The following is a 14,453-nucleotide window of genomic DNA, read 5'->3' on the forward strand; positions in this document are numbered from 1 at the left end:
TGGTCTACTGTTGGGGAGCCCTGATTTTTGCCCTAAACATTGGATTTGTTTTGTTTTTTACAATGCAAAAAGAAAATGCCTGTGATAATACTTAACTTTCACTCATATTCATTCACTTAGTTTTGAAACCTCTTTCTGTTTCTTTGAGAATCCCTTTATTTGGCACTGAGCTGTGTATTTGTATGCTTTGTAACAATAAAATAACTTCGGAAAGAAGCACAAATCTAAGTCAACACGTTTCTGAAATCTTTACCTTTTTGAACATCTGCAGATGGATCTGAATGTTCTCAAAATTGTATCTTTTAGTGCAGCTCTTCGGTAGTAGTATGTGAGTTTTGACATTCTGCTGTAAATAGCTTCTTGGAACCAAGAGTTATATTTGGGAGACTTGTTTCTTACTTAGCATACTTATGAAAATTCTTCCGGTAAATACACAAAGTAGTACTTTATGATTTCTTTTTCTGATCAGCAGAAAGTAACATAAGCTCAATCTGAGCCTAGTAACAGATAAGCTTCTACGTTGTTTGGGTTATTTTATTTTAAATGTTAAGTCCTTGATGGTGTCATCTTGCTGATGCCTCAATGTGTCCAGGCAGTAAGGGGAAATGAAGACTTACACTGTGGGGACAGGAGACTTGAGGACATCTGCAAGCTGATACAGTGTAGTGGAGAAGGCAAGGCTTTGCTTTTGAGTAGATGACAGTAAAACATTGGCTCTGCCCCTTATCCACCATGTGGTGTTTAGATCTCTGAGCCTCATTGTCCTCACTTGCACATAATGAGTCAATCACACCTCACAGTGTTATTCTGAAGATTAAAAAAAATAACAAGAATGCACTTTCTACAACCTCATCACATGGGAGGTATTTACATTTCCTCCTTTTTCCCATGTCCACACTGCCTTTAGGACCCTTCTTTAACATTTTTTTCGTTTGAATTTTGATTTTTGATTTTGATTTTCAGTCAATGAAGTATAAAATCTGAATATTTTCACAGTGGTACACATTATATGTAATGTAAACTTAACATAGAAAAATTAGTGAAACCTGTCATCTAAAGATACTGGACAGTATATATGATTATATAAAAAAATTTCCAACAAATATGAACAGACTTTTAAGGTGTTTAAAAGAATAAATGATCTCAGCATATAAAATGCTTTTATTTCCCCCATAAAGATCTCAGCAACTTGAAAACAAGAAACTCTCCCTCCCAACCCCCCGCCCCACTCACCGCCTCCCCAATTGTATATCACAGTCCAGGGATAGAGCTAGAGACATTCGTCTTCTGGAGGCCACTGGAGGGTCAGGTCTCCTCATCTGCATCTGAGTCCTGGAAGGCAGTACAAATTGAATACAAAGTCCTGTCCTGAGGAATCCTTCCCAGGACCCTCTTGCAGTGGCACAAGCCTAAAGATGGCCATAAAGTTAAATAGACCATTTTTTTTAGGTAGATAAAACCCGTACTATTCACACTCTGCAGATTCTGGCTGTCTCCTCTCTTTTGACACAAGTTCCTGCAGAGGAACTCAGGCCACCACCCTCAGATTTTAGAACACTGGGATCCTGTATTGGTCATGATTAGAGAATCAAATAATAAAATATGTTACGTGTATGTGTGTGTGTGTGTGTGTGTGTGTGTGTGTGTCTGTGTGTGGGTGTAGAGAGAGAGAAAGAGAGAGAGAGAGATTTATTATAAAGAATTGGCTCAGATGATTACAGTGGCTGGGAAGTTCCACCATCTTCTGTCTGCAAGCTGGAGACTAAAGAAAGCCAGTGATGTGATTTAGTTCAAATCTGAGGGCCTGAGAGCCAGGGTTGTTGACGGTGTGATTTAGTTTAAGGACCACAGAAGATGAGGTGAGATGTCCCACATTATGCCATGAGGCAGAAAAAGAAGAGGCAAATCCCTCCTTCCTCTGTGTGTGCTCTGTTCAGGCTCGCCACGGATTGGATGATGCCCACACCCTTTGAGGAAGGCAAACTACTTTACTGAGTCCATGGATTCAAATGCTAGTTTTATACGGAAACACCCTCACAGAGCTTACCCAGAAATAATGTTTAATCTGGGCACCCTTTGTCCCAGTCAAGTTGACACAAAGAATTAACCATCATGGGTCCCCAGGTCTCCACTGTCATAGCAGTGACACCCCAGGAGGATGGGCCACTGGGAGTTGTTAAATAGCTTTCAAGAGAAGACTTGTTCAGTTTTTCAGACTCCTGTATCTATGTCAATATAATTCAGCTCATTCAAGCTCAGGAGGCACGGAGACATATAAGGGTTTTATTCCCAGCACTAGCCTGTCAGAAGTTTTCTATTCTCTGTTATGGTTTGTTACCATAGAAAGTGGAGGTGATTGCAGTCATAGTAGAGAAAGGTAAATATGTGAATGCACATGTTATTGTGACCTCCCAAAATTTGGCCTGAGGGGGTGACTTTCAGGGGCAGTGCTATGAACTGAATTGTGTTCCCTTAAAATTCAGATATTGAAGCCCTTAACCTTCAATGTGATGGTATTTGGAGATAGGGCTTTCAGAAGTAATTAGGTTTAGATGAGGTCATAAGGATGGGGCTCTTTTGATGGGAGTAGTCCCCTTCTAAGAAGAAACACCAGAGAGCCTGCTCTCTGTCTCTCTCCATCATGTGAGGACACAGTCAAAAGGTAGTCATTAGCAACCCAGGAAAGGGGATCTCCCCAGAACCTGACCAATTGAGACCCTGATCTCAGACTTCCAGCCTCCAGAAATGTGGGCAAAAAATTTTTTGTTGTTTAAGCCACATAGTCTGTGGCATTTTGTTATGGCAGCCAAAGCAAGTAATATGGGCAGCATCAGACACTGCATCAGACATTTGCACATTCCCCCTTTCACCTAACCTTTGAATGTCAGTGCAGTCTCTGCAAAGCTAGAACAGGTGGACTTTGGCATCCGGTTTTTGAAAGATTGCATCCCCTGTTAGATGTATTACACATTCTAATATATCACTCTTTACAAAGCAAAGCATCTTTAGCCTAGCTTTAGAGTTAAATGATCTCTAGTTAGTCATAACAAGACACTGCAGTTAATGAGAGTTTTGCTTTTCCCAATCATGTTAGAGTGCGGTATTATTTTTCTGTAAAAAAAATCATGGGATGTGAAGCTCCACCTAGAAGTAGTTCAGTTATTTCAATCTCTTTAATTGACTTTGTGTGAGTTTTTGAGTAGTTGAAAGACATAACTATGGCTGTGAATACAAGGGAAGGCATATTCTTTTCTAGGTTTTGGCATTTGCCAGAAATTTTACCAAAACATGCACACCAGAGAAGTTTATAAAATGCATGTATTTCATGAACATGAAGTCAAAGTTATATTTTATAAACATGTAGTCACGTTTGACTACATTTGTTATATTAATTATATTCATGGGGCTAGAAGAGACAAGTAAATTGGTAGTTCAACAACTTCTGTATAATTATATAATCAACCTCACAATCGCTTGAGTTTAATTTTTTAATCGAGCCTTGCATTATTATAGTTGCAATATATAGATATTGTAGAAAATTAGAACATTGAAGCAATAGGGAGGAGGGGGAAAGATGGCTGACTAGAACCAGCTGCTGTCAGTGGCTCTCATGGAGAAGAATGAAAATGGCAAGTAAATCCTGCACCTTCAGCACAGGTATTCAGGTTTTTCTCACTGGGACCAACTAGACAGTTGGTACAACACCCAGAGAATGAGAAAAAGCAACGTGGAACCACAGCCCACCTGAAAGCCACATAGGTTAAGGGGAATTCCTACCCCCAGCCAAGGGAGGTGGTGAGTGATTGTGCTACTTCACCAGGGAAACCATGCTTTTTCTGTGGATCAGGAGATTCCCCTGTGAGCCCATGCCATCAGGGCCTTGGTTCCCAAGCACAGAATCATGTAAACTCTTGGTGGCTGCTTGAGTTGTGGCCAGTGGCAGCAGGCTGGAGACTGCTAAGATGACCAGGTTCCCAGGGAGAGGGGTGACGACCATCACTGTGGCTCCAGTCTGCCATTCTCCCCTGCTGGTGCCAGGGAAGCTGGGCAGTTTGGACTGGGAGGAATTCCCACAGGGCAGTACAGCAGCTGTGGCAGATAATGGCCAGACTGCTTCTTTAGGTGGGACCTGAATCCATTCCTCCTCGCAGACTGGGGCCTCCCTGGGAATTTCAGCAATTCTAGCCAGGGGTTTACAGACAGAACTCTGAACTCTCTGGGATGGAGACCCTGAGAGGAGGGGTGGCCACAGTTTCCACAGTTCAGTGGACTTTGTCTTTCCTGCCTGCTTGCTCTGAAGAGGCTGGACAGTCCACATGAGGAGGACTTCCCCCAGTGCAGGGCACCTGCTCTGCCAAGGGGCAGCCAGAGTACATTATTAAGTGGGTCACTGATCTGGTGCCTCCTGACTGGGTGAGACATGCCAACAGGGGTTGCCAGTCACCTTATACAGGAGCGTTCCTGCTGGCATCAGATGGCTGCCTTTCTGTGACAGGGTTCCAAGAGGAAGGAGCAACCAGCCATGTTTGCTGTTCCGCAGCCTCCACTGGTGACACCACCAGGTGCGGGAGGGACCCAGGAGAATAGGGTTTGGAGTGGACCCCCAGAAAACCACAGCAGCCCTACAGAAGAGGGGCCAAACTGTTAAAAGAAAATCAAACAAATATAAAGCAACAACAACAATATTGACAAGAAGACCCCACAAAAACCCTATCCAAAGGTCATCAGCCTCAAAGATTGAAGGTAGATAAACCCACAAAAATGGGAAAAAATGAATGCAAGAATGCCGAAAACTCAAAAACCCTGAGTGCCTCTTCTCCTTCAAATTATTGCAATACCACTCCAGTAAGGGAACAGAACTGGGCTGAGGCTGACATGGATGAATTGACAGAAGTAGGCTTCAGAAGGTGGGTAATAACAAACTTTACTGAGCTACCAGAGCATGTTCTAACCCAATGCAAACAAGCTAAGAATAATGATAAAACATTACAGGAGCTATTAACCAGAATAACCAGTTTAGAGAGGAACATAAATGACATGATGCAGCTGAAAAACACTACATGAAAACTTCACAATGCAACCACAAGTATCAATAGCCAAATAGACCAAGCATAAGAAAGAATCTCAGAGCTTAAAGACTATCTTCTGAAATAAGACAGGCAGACAAGATTAGAGAAAAAAGAATGAAAAGGAATGAACAAAACTTCTTATAACTATGGGATTATGTAAAAAGGCTGAACCTACAACTAATGGGGGTATATGAAAGAGAAAAGGAGAATGGACCCAAGTTGGAAAACATTCATCAGGATGTCATTCAGAAGAACTTCCCTAACCTAGCAAGACAGGCCAACATTCAAATCCTGGAAATTCAGAGAATCCCAGTAAAATACTCTATGAGAAAAATCAACTCCAAGACACATAATCATCAGATTCTTCAAAGTTAAAATGAAGGAAAAAGTGTTGGGGCAGCCAGAGAGAAAGGCCAGGTCACCTACAAAGGGAAACCCATCAGACTAACAGCAAACCTCTCAGCAGAAACCCTACAAGCAAAAAGAGATTGGGGGCCAACATCAACATTCTTAAAGGACAGAATTTCCAACCCAGAATTTTATATCAGGCCAAACTAAGCTTCATAAGTGAAGGAGAAATAAAATCCTCTTCAGACAAACAAATGTTGAGGGAATTAGTCACCTCCAGGCTTGCCTTGCAAGAGCTCCTGAAGGAAGCACTAAATATGGAAAGGAAAAACCATTACCAGCCAATATAAAAACACACTGAAGTATGCAGACCAATGACAATATGAAGCAACTACATTAACAAGTCTGCAAAATAACTGGCTAGAATCATGATGACAGGATCAAATTCACACATAACATTATTATCCTTAAATGTAAATGGGCTAAATGCCCCATATTAAAAGACACAGAATGGCAAGCTGGATAAAGAGTCAAGACCCATCAGTGTGCTGTATTCAAGAGACCCATCTCATGTGCAAAGACCCACATAGGCTCAAAATAAAGGGATGTATGAAAATTTACCAAGCACATGGAAGCTGAAAAAATCAAGGGCTACAAGCATAGTTTCAGACAAAATGGACTTTAAACCAACAAAGATAAAAAAATACAAAGAAGGTCGTAATGGTCAAGGGTTCAATTCAACATGAAGAGCTAACTATCCTAAATATATATGCACCCAATACAGGAGCACCCAGATTTATAAAACAAGTGCTTAGAGACTTACAGAGAGAATTATACTCCCACACATAATAGTGGGAGAGTTTAACACCCTACTGTCATTATGAGACAGATCAAGACAGAAAATTAACAAAGATATTCAGGACTTGAACTCAGCTCTGGATCAAATGGAGCTAATAGATATCTATGAAACTTTCCACCCAAAAAATAATGGGATATACATTCTTCTCAGAATTGCCTGACACTTTACTCTAAAATTGATCACATCATTGATAGTAAAACACTTCTCAGCAAATGCAAAAGAACTGACATCATAACAGTCTCTCAGACCACAGCACAATCAAATTAGAACTCAAGATTAAGAAACTCACTCAAAACCACACTATTTCATCAAAATTGAACAACCTGCTCCTGAATGACTCCTGGGTAAATAATAAAATTAAGGCAGAAATCAAGAAGTTCTTTGAAGCTAAGGAGAATGAAGAGACAATGTACCAGAATCTTTGGGATGCAGCTAAAGCAGTGTTAGGAGGGAAATTTATAGCACTAAATGCTCACATCAAAAATCTAGAAACATCTCAAATAGACACCCTAACATCACAATGAAAAGAACTAGAGAACCAAGAGCAAACAATCCCCAAAACTAACAGAAATAAGAAACAACCAAGATCAGAGAGGAACAGAAGGAGATAGAGACACACACAAAAAAAAAAACCTTCAAAAAATCAATGAATCCAGGAGTTGTTCTTTTTAAAAAAATATTAAAATAGACCACTAGCTAGACTAATAAAGAAGAACAAGAGAAGAATCAAATAAACACAATAAAAAATGATAAAGGGGATATCACCACTGACCCCACAGAAATACAACCATCAGAGAATACTATAAACACCTCTATGCAAGCAAACTAGAAAATCTAGAAGAAAAGGATAAATTCCTGGACACATACACCCTCCCCAGACTGAGCCAGAAAGAAGTTGAATTCCTGAATAGACCAATAAGCAGCTGTGAAATTGAGGCAGAAATAAATAGCCTACCAATCAAAAAAAGCCCATGATCAGACAGATTCATGGCTAAATTCTACCAGAGGTACAAAGAAGAGCTAATACCATTTCTACGAAACTATACCAAAAAATTGAAAAGGAGGGACTTCTCCCTAACTTATTTTATGAGGCCAGCATCATCTTGATACCAAAACCAGGCAGAGACACAACAACAACACAAAGGAAAACTTAAGGCCAATATCCCTGATGAACATCAATGCAACAATCCTCAATAAAATACTGGCAAACCAAATCCATCTGCACATCAAAAAGCTTATCTGCTATGATCAAGTCAGCTTCATCCCCAGGATCCAAGGCTGGTTCAACATATGCAAATCAATAAACGTTAAGTCATCACATAAACAGAACTAAAGACAAAAACCACATGATTATCTCAATAGATGGAGAAAAAGCCTTTGATAAAATGCAACATCCCTTCATGTTAAAAACTCTCAGTAAACTAGCTATTGTAAGAACATACCTCAAAATAATAAGAGCCATTTATGACAAACCCACAACCAATATCATACTAAATGGGTAAAAGCTGGAAGCATTCCCCTTGAAAACTGGCACAAGACAAAATGCCCTCTCTTACCACTTCTATTCAACATAGTGTTGGATTTTCTGGCCAGGGCAATCAGGCAAGAGAAAGAAATAAAGTGTTTCAAGTTTGCAGAGGACATGATCCTATATCTAGAACACCTCATCATCTCTGCCCCAAAGCTTAGTAAGCTGATAAGCAACTTCAGCAAAGTCTCAGGGTACAAAATCAGTTTGCAAAAATCACAAGCATTCCTATACATCAACGACACACAAGCAGAGAGCCAAATCATGAACAAACTTCTATTCACAATTGCTACAAAGAGAATAAAATACCTCGGAATACAGTTAATAAGGGAAGTAAAGGACCTCTTCAAGCAGAACTACAAACCATTTCTCAAAGAAATTAGAGAGGACACAAACAAATGGAAAAACATTATATGCTCCTGGATAGGAAGATTCAGTGTCATGAAAATGACCATACTGCCCAAAGTAATTTATAGATTCAATGCTATTCCCATTAAACTACCATTGACATTTTTCACAGAATTATAAAAAACTATTTTAAAATTCATATGGAATCAAAAAATAGCCCATATAGCCAAGACAATCCTAAGCAAAAAGAACAAAGCTGGAGGTATCACACTACCTGACTTCAAACTGGTACAAGGCAAAAGTAACCAAAATGGCTAGTACCAAAACAGTACTGGTACAAAAGCAGACACATAGACCAATGGAACAAAATAGAGAACTCAGAAATAAGACCACACATCTACAACCATCTGATCTTCAACAAACCTGACAAAAACAAGCAATGGAGGAAAAGATTCCCTATTTAATAAATGGTGCTGGGAAAACTAGCTAGCCATATGCAGAAAATTGAAACTTCCTTATATCTTATATAAAAATTAACTCAAGATGGATTAGATTTCAATGTAAAACCCGAAACTATAAACACCCTAGAAGAAAGTCTAGGCAATACCATTCAGAACATAGGCACAGGAAAAGATTTCATTATGAAAATGTCAAAAGCAATTGCAACAAAAGCAAAAATTGAAAAATGGGATCTAATTAAACTAAAGAGCTTCTGCACAGCAAAAGAAACTATCATCAGAATGAACAGACAACTTACAAGATGGGAGAAAATTTTTGCAATCTATCCATCTGACAAAGGTCTAATATCCAGAATCTACAAGGAACTTAAACAAATTTACAAGAAGAAAACAAACAACCTCACTAAAAAGTGGGCAAAGGACATGAGCAGATACTTTAAGATATTTATGTGGCCAAGAAACATATGTGGCCAAGAAACATATGAAAAAAAGCTCAACATCACTGATCATTAGAGAAATGCAAATCAAAACCGCAATGAGATATAATCTCACGCCATTCAGAATGGCACTTATTAAAAGGTCAAGAAACAACAGATGCTGGTGAGACTGGGAAGAAATAGGAATGCTTTTACACTGTTGGTGGGAATGTAAATTAGTTCAACCATTATGGAAGACAATGTAGCTATTCCTCAAACACCTAGAACCAGGGCCAGGCGTGGTGGCTCATGCCTGTAATCCCAGCACTTTGGGAGACCGAGGCGAGTGGACCATGAGGTCAGGAGTTGAAGACCAGCCTGGCCAAGCTGGTGAAACCCCGTCTTTACTAAAACTACAAAAATTAGCCGGGCGCAATGGAAAGCGCCTGTAATCCCAGCTACTCAGGAGGCTGAGGCAGGAGAATGGCTTGAACCTGGGCAGCAGAGGTTGCAGTGAGCTGAAATCGCGCCACTGCACAATAGTCTGAGTGATAAAGCGAGACTCAATCTCCAAAAAAAAAAAAAAAAGACCTAGAACCAGAGATATCATTTGACCCAGCAATTCCGTCACTGGGTATACATTCAAAGGCATATAAATCATTCTGTTATAAGATACCTGCACTCATATGTTCATTGAAGCACTATTCACAATAGCAAAGGCATGGCATTAACCCAAATGCCTGTCAATGATAGACTAGATAATGAAAATATGGTACATATACATGATAGAATACTATGCACCCATAAAAAGGAATGAGATCATGTCCTTTGCTGGGACATAGTTGGAGCTGGAAGCCATTATTTTCTGCAAACTAATGCAGGAACAGAAAACCAAACACTGCATATTCTGACTTATAACTGAGAGCTGAACAGTGTGAACACATAGACACAGGGAGGGGAACAACACACGCTGGGGCCTGTCAGGGTCGGGGGTGAAAGAGGAGGGAGAGCATCAGGAAAAATAGCTAATACATGCTGGGCTTAATACCTAGGTGATGGCTTGGTAGGTGCAGCAAATCACCATGGCACATGTTTACTTATGTAACAAACCTGTACATCCTGCACATGTACCCCAAAACTTAAAATAAATAAAATTAAAATTAAGAAAATAAAAGTAATAAACACATTCACATAACTTTTTTAAAAAAGAAAATTCAAGCAACAAACGTTTTTTAGTAGCAACTTTCTCTTCTCACCATCCAAAGATCACCACTGTTCTCGAGTATATCTTTAAAATGAAGTCAGTGAATCCTACGATTAGGGTTTGAAACTGTGCCACCATTGTTGAATGTGAATGTACTCCAGAGGCAGTGCTCTTTATTTCCAGGGTAACTTTCAGAAACAGTTCCCTCTGGGAGCATATTCAGAGAAGTTCTTTAAAAGAAAACATTCTAAAGCAATCTCCCTAGTGATATGCTTGAATTAAGTTGTCACTATTCCATGACACGTACAGTTTAGTCCTAATTCTTTTTATACACAAAATCATTATCACTCCTTCAGTCAATCAGCTCACTATTCAGAGGACAGCTCTCTGGCCCCATGAAGTATGCTTCCTACTTTCATGCATCTTTTCCTACTCTTTTGTTAACACTGCAACAGGAAAAAAAAGTAGAATCTCTACTGCCTTACCTAACCGCTGACATCATTTAAAAAATTGTTCCAGGGACCAGATATTTTCTTGTATCTATAGTGACAACTCAGAGTCTTATACTAAGTTAGAGGGAAAATTAGAGGAACTGATTACAACTCATGACCAGGACAGGTCTTATAAGAAGACTCTAGAGCATTCATCTGACCCACCCCTCATGTACTATAAGAGTCATTGTATCTCAGTAGGTAGTAGATTGTTGTGGCTTTGGTCACTGAATATGGTCTGGGAATAGGTTTTTCAGAAAACTAAAATATCTATCCTTTTCTGGAGAGAACATCTGAAATCTTAACTCATAACTATTTTGAGGGGGAGACCTTTTAAATGTATGCTTTTCTGACTCAGGAGACAAAACAGACTGTGCATCATTCTTGCATCTGTGGATGACTCAAGGTCATTGTCACCGAACTTCAGTGACGGAGTGATGTCATAGAATGCTGGTACAGTGGATAGCACTACCAGCTATGAGACTTCAGTAGGAGTTTCTCCTCCTATCTGGAAAGCTGGCTATTCTGGTCACCATGACTGGACCTGATTTATATCATCCCTGTCAATTCTTCACTCTACTGTAGCTTCTGCAGCCCATGGCTCTATTCCTTCAACATCCCCTCCTGCTCCCATGTACTTTATTCCATTACTTTTCCTCTCTTCTTAGATTTGGCCCTGGAGAGTTTACCTTCTTAACCAGAATGAGTGCTTGGACAGTTTTGGGCACTCAATTATTATTGTAGTTCCTTCTGGCTTCCCTTTCCACCCCACCCCTTCACCTTCCAGTTTAGCAATCCTTCAAAACTTCTTGTTGTCTTTATTCTTTGTATCATTGATGATGTCTTCTTGGCTGTTTTTTAAGGTTTATTTTTAGAGATGGGGGTCTTGCTATGTTGCCAGGCTGGACTTGAACTCCTGGGCTCAAGTGATCGATTGCTTGAAATATTTCAGGAGTTTAAGTCTAGCCTGGCAACATAGCAAGACCCCATCTGTAAAAATTGCCTCAGCCCTCCAAGTAGCTGGAACTACAGGTGTGTGCCACCACATTTGGCTTTCTTGGCTGTTTTTTGTCATCTTTTTCCTCAGAGGGTGTCTGGACCATTGAGAGTTAACCAGTTAGTGTGACTTATTATCTCCTGTCCTGTGAGGAGAAACCATTCTATGGTCACCTGGAATCAGTAAAGGAAACTGCATGCTCCTCTGAATTCCACACCAACCACACTCTAGTTGAAAATAGTGGTCTAAAAATTGAAAACTGTTCTATTATACACCAAACCTGTACTTCACTAAATGGTAACTTAATGACCTGAAGCAGGGTTTGACAACCTTTTCCATGCCTTGACCCACATAGAAAATGATAATATTTGCACAGTGCTCTGGAATAAACAGATGAAGGTGACCATCTGCCCTGAAGGTGGAGGAGTTCAATGTCTACACACATACCTGTAACCTATTCTTGGCACCATGTCAGGAAGCCTGACATAAGGAGTTGTCCTGTTTCCAAAGACACAGAATTTACTTAAAGGGGTGAGAATAACTAGTCGCTGTGCACTATATGTTTTCCAAAAGGTTCTTTATCATTTTCGAACGTTATTTGGAGTACCAGGAGGGTTTCCTTAGGCTTAGAGAGTAACAAAATAAGAAAGCATTAAGTGTAAGAATAGCTAATGTTTTTCGAAAGGTCATTAACATAGCGTAGACTGTTTTAAGTGTTTTACAGGGAAATCAGGGAAGATGCCAGCCTCCTAAGAGCTGAGGTCAAATCCAGCCTTCAGCCTATTTTTGTTCAACCTGTGAGTTAAACGTTTTTTTTTATTTTTAAAAGGTTGTTAAAGAAAAAACACACTAAGAAGAATATGCAGTAGAGACTATGTGTGGTCCCAAAGCTTAAAATATTTACCTTCTGGCCCTTTAGAGAAAAAGTTTGCCAACCCTCGTTACAGAGGATGGCAGGGAGTGACAAAGCTCCAAAAAAGATCCAAAGGACATGAGTAAGCAATCAGGAAGGCTGGCTTTCCACAGCCCCATAGATTCCAAAAGTAGACAATGAGATTCAATGGATCTGAGCAAGACCATTTTTATTTACAGCACAGAAAGCAGCAGGAGCATCACATGATACTGCCAGTTCCTCTGCCATTACATCCCACATGACACAAAGGGCCCAGGTGGCAGCTATGCAGGCAGTTGTACTGCAGCTGAGGAATCTAGGACCAAGCCCTCCATACCTTTTACAGCAAGTAATGAACAAGCCAGAATCCTTCCCCTGAGGAGTTAGTAGTCATATGGTTGTCTGTCTGTGTCACCATGACCTACTTAATTGGCTATGTGATTAGCTACAGAAATGGCTCAGCATCATAGGACAGCTAGGCCTTGCATTTTGGCATACTCAGCAAGGATGGGTGCAGATGCTGGGGCCCATGGAAGACTGCCTTTCCCAACAGTGGGTGGTCCATTTCATCCTTATCACAATCCTGAGAAGAAGGTACTACTATTATCCCATTTCACAAGGGAAAAAATTGAGGTTCAGTGAAAGGAAAGTAACAAAGCAACTTGCTTAAGGTCATAAGCAACTTGCCCAAGGTCAAAAGTAACTTGCCCAACATTGCAAAGCTAGTAGACAGCGAGCAGTGATTTAACCCTACTCTATCTGAATGCAGGGCCCAAACAACATACAACGGCCTCATTCCATTTGGCAGGAAATTGAGAACCACAAGGGACAGACTTAAATTATGTATCTGAGAGAATAATTCATTGGAGTTTGGTGTTTGTTTTTGTTTTGTTTTGTTTTTGAGATGGAGTCTCACTCTGTCACCCAGGCTGGAGTGCAATGGCATGGTCTCAGCTCACTGCAACCTCCACCTCCCAGGTTCAAGTGATTCTCCAGCCTCAGCCTCCTGAGTAGCTGGGACTACAGGTGTGTGCCACCATGCCTGGCTAATTTTTATATTTTTAGTAGAGACGGGGTTTCACTATGTTGGCCAGACTGGTCTCAAACTCCTGACCTCGTGATCCACCTGCCTTGGCCTCCCAAAGTGCTGGGGTTACAAGCATGAGCCACTGCACCCGGCCTTAGAATAATTCATTGTTTTGTTTTCCTCTTTTAATGATAATGCTGAGAGATGGCATTTTGACAATGCATAGAGTCTTTGGCGCATAATAATTTTAAGATTTATATATGTTCAGATACTAGCTAAAGCTTGCTAAAATCTTTCCTGATTAAAAAAAAATGGATTTGGCTAGATTTTACCTTTGCCAGTTGTTTTAAGAAGTTTCCTTTGCAGTATGAAAGGCAAAACACAGATTTAATTATCTTTCTCTAGCTAATGTTTGAACTGCCTAATTATACTCAAAGTGCTAATTACAGATATTACAAATTGCAACTCACAATAAAATATTTCTTCATGACTTAACCAGTCCCATCAATTAAATGAAGTCCCAGACATCTTCCTCCACACCCTTTGTGTTACTCTCTCTACATTTCCACAAACCAGTAACTGATTTGTATGGATAGTATAGAAACAGGTGCAGAGAGGCATTGTGCATATGTGTCTATGTGTCAAAAACTAACACAAACAGCAGAGGAGGTTGCTGAAAACAGGAATGAGAGCACATACACATGAAGCTTAATGGCAGTGCTAGGTCCAACACAAGGGGGTGGAAATGAAGGGGGCGGGGCTGTTGCAGGGGACTTTGGGGTTGCGGGTAACTGAAACCTCTGAAATTGTTTAAGC

The sequence above is a fragment of the Nomascus leucogenys genome, chromosome 9, assembly GCF_006542625.1.
Source record: "Nomascus leucogenys isolate Asia chromosome 9, Asia_NLE_v1, whole genome shotgun sequence".
NCBI classification, from domain to species: Eukaryota; Metazoa; Chordata; class Mammalia; order Primates; family Hylobatidae; genus Nomascus; species Nomascus leucogenys.